At 36.7% G+C, this 3,271-nt stretch overlaps 1 pseudogene; it reads right to left on the bottom strand.

Moving 5' to 3' along the window:
* Positions 1 to 2,763: 2,763 nt before the first annotated feature.
* On the bottom strand, positions 2,764 to 2,979 carry LOC121442704 (annotated as a pseudogene).
* Positions 2,980 to 3,271: the final 292 nt, after the last annotated feature.

Below are 3,271 nucleotides of genomic sequence, written 5' to 3'. Positions count from 1 at the left end.
TATGTGGTCTATACTAATTGGATGGACTATTCATTAGATACTTTTAAGTCCAATTCATGCATAATATTGTTAATAACGATATACTTTTGTTGATTTTCACTTTGCATAACATACCTAAAGATGAGACTGGGTATTAAAATCACCTGCTATTATTGTATTAATACCTTTGTGACATCTTAGGCCCATTAGTGTTTGCTTTATGAAGTTTAGAGCCACAATATTCACCCTATATCTTTATATGCTCATGTATTATGTGTGTTGGAATTGTGTGAGTAGTTTATGTCCATGTGTGCATGTGTGTGAATCTTTGTACCTGTGCATGTGCAAAGAAGTCATAGGAGGACATAGAGCATGACTCCATAAAACTCTGCCTTATTTCCTGATGTGGGAGTGTCATATATCAATCTGTTGATTTCATTGTTTAAGTAATAAACAAACTGCTTGGGCTCATAGCTTAGAACATAGGTGGGTGGAGTAAACAGAACAGAATGCTGAGAGGAAGAGGAAGTGAGCTCAGAAACACCATCCTCTCCTCTCCTGGGCAGACACACGCGATTAAGCTCCGACCCAGGATGGACATAGGCTAGAATCTGCCTGGTAAGCGCACCTTGGGGTGCAACACAGATGATTAGAAATGGGCTAGTCCAGGTGTGAGAGTTAGCCTAGAAGAGGCTAGATAGAAATGGGCCAAGCAGTGTTTAAATGAATACAGTTTGTGTGTTGTTATTTCGGGGCATAAGCTAGCCATGTAAACGGCTGGGGTGCTGGGGACACAGCCCCGCCGCTCTTATTACTACAATTTCCTTGATAGAGAATCTCTTATTGAACTTGGAGGTAGGTTGGCTACCAGCAAATCCCTTTGATCTTCCTATCTCCACCTCCCCGGTGCTAGAGTTACAGCAAGTACCTGGGACCATGGCCAGATTTTTATATGGCTAGGCATTCAAACTCAGATTAAGCAGCAAGCATTCTTGTCAATCAAGCCATCTCTCCAACCTCTTTCTCTATTTCTTAGTGAATTGCTGCTTCTATTAATAGGAGTGGTCTTTCTTTATCTTGTATAACTGTGTTTAGTTGGAGTTTTACATTAGCAGATAATATCAGAACAGCTATAGATGCTTATTTTCAGCTTCTGTTTGTTTGATAAATTGACCTCCATTCTTTAACTATTACTCTAGTCCTCTTCTTCAAAAATGTGTGTCACTTGGAGACAACAAAGAGTTGGATATTGTTTTGAAACATACTCAGCCGATCAGTGTCTCCTTGTTGGTGACTTAAGGCTATGTACACTTAAGATATTACTGAAATTTGCTTACTAATGCCTGCAATTTTTTGGCTGTTTTAAGATTATTATTATCTGTATTCGCTGGTTTATTGTATTGAACAAGAATACTTTCTTCATCCTAGCACTCCTTTGTTCTGTATGAAATTTTTTTCTTTTGGGGGATCTCATGACATATTCCTTTGTCTTTTTCAGTACGGATTTAGTGTTCATAAAATTCTTTGTTTTGTGCTTGTCATGAACTGTCATTATTTCTCTATAACCTTCCTCTTGACAATTACTGATATAGCTTAAATATATGACCCCATGTTTTTCTGGTTTTTAGGTTTACTGATGAGAGATCAGTGTTTTTGTCAAGTGCTTGCCTTTGTAACAGGGTAAGCATTAGTCCATTACAGTTTTAATATTCATTCCTTTGTGTTTTTGACATATTTAACTATAATGTCTCATATAGAAGTTCTCCTCCAGACATGTCTGTTAGGATTTTTTAATACCATTTTGTGTGATGTAAGTTTCTTTCGCTGAATGTGGATGATGTTCTGATATAATTTTAGTGAATAGAATTCTCTATGTGTTTAGTTTTTAATCTCTGTTTTGTCTTCTAGTCCACAGTTGTTTAGCTTTGCTCTTTTGATTGTATGTACCCCAGACTTTTTGGAAATTCTTTCCATGTTCTTTTTATTTTTATTGATGTTTAGTGTAATCTTGCCCCAAACTTATTCTCCATTCCTGTTAATTCAATTTTTGCCTTTTCAAATATTTTTAATTATATTTATAATTATGATCATTTTTGAGCATGAGCTTTTAATATCCACTATTTCTATTTTTCAAAATATCAATTTCCTTGGTGACTTTTGTCTTCTATGCTGCTGACTTTTTCATCTATATTGTGTATTTTGTCACACATATTTTTAACCTTCATTTTTATGTTGCTAACTTTTCTCTCCAGATCTTTGACTGAATTCATCTGCTAATATTTATAATGTTTGAAGTCATTTATAAGTAGACTTTTGAGTCTTATTTATTTATTTATTTATTTATTTATTTATTTTGAGACAGAGTTACTTTGTATAGCTTTGGCTGTAGATGTAACTTTCTGTCTTGCCCAATCCCACAGTCATCAGTCCCAAAGAAACACACAAAGGCTTATATTAATTATAAACTGACGACCTATTAGCTCAGGCTCATTATTAACTATCTCTTACAACTTAAATTAACCCATAATTCTTGTCTATGTTTAGTCATGTGGCTTGGTACCTTTTCTCAGTGAGGCATTCTCATCTTGCTCCCTCTACATCTGGCTGGTGGTTGACTCTCTGCCAGAATTCTCTTAGTATGTTTGCCTTGCCTATACTTCCTATCTGGCTACTTGCCAATCAGTATTTTATTCAACCAATACAAATGACAAATCTTTTTCTTTCATCACACGACAAAGCTTTATTCATCCTCAGCTACTTAGGAAAGGCAAGCTCACTAGCGCTTCACTTGAGTATGCTGTCATCTTGAGCTTCTGCTCGTTCTCTCTCAATTCATTTCAGCTCATCTAGTCTCTTCTTTTCCTCTGCTGCCACCCTCCTCTCCTCCTCTGCCCGAGGCTTCAGGTAACTATAGCGCTTGGTGCCATAGGCCATGCCAAGGACCAGGGCTGAGTATTGGCAGAGCTTGATGAGCAGAGAGACCTGAACTGGGGGCATCATCTTGTCCGTGACATTCACGCCAGAAGCTTAACTCAAATGACAAATCTTTACAGTGTGTAAGAGTATTATCCCACAGCATTTCCCTTTTTGTATTTTCAAAAGAAGAATAGTGATTCTAATCTCCTTTGTTTACCATTTTTCCTGACCACTATTCATAACAACTTGTAACCAACATGCTAAACAAAGACAAAGATTTATAATCCATTTTTGGGGAGAATGTGGTATAGTTTTCTAGGCTACTTCTTCCTGATTGGGGCACTGGTAATATTATAGGGACCCAAAGAAAATTTAG

Source organism: Microtus oregoni, unplaced genomic scaffold, assembly GCF_018167655.1.
Source record: "Microtus oregoni isolate MIOR12 unplaced genomic scaffold, Mior012 000094F_ref0000399, whole genome shotgun sequence".
In the NCBI taxonomy this organism is placed as follows: domain Eukaryota; kingdom Metazoa; phylum Chordata; class Mammalia; order Rodentia; family Cricetidae; genus Microtus; species Microtus oregoni.
The sequence above is the reverse complement of the archived record's forward strand: the minus strand, read 5'-3'. Positions and strand labels throughout refer to the sequence as shown.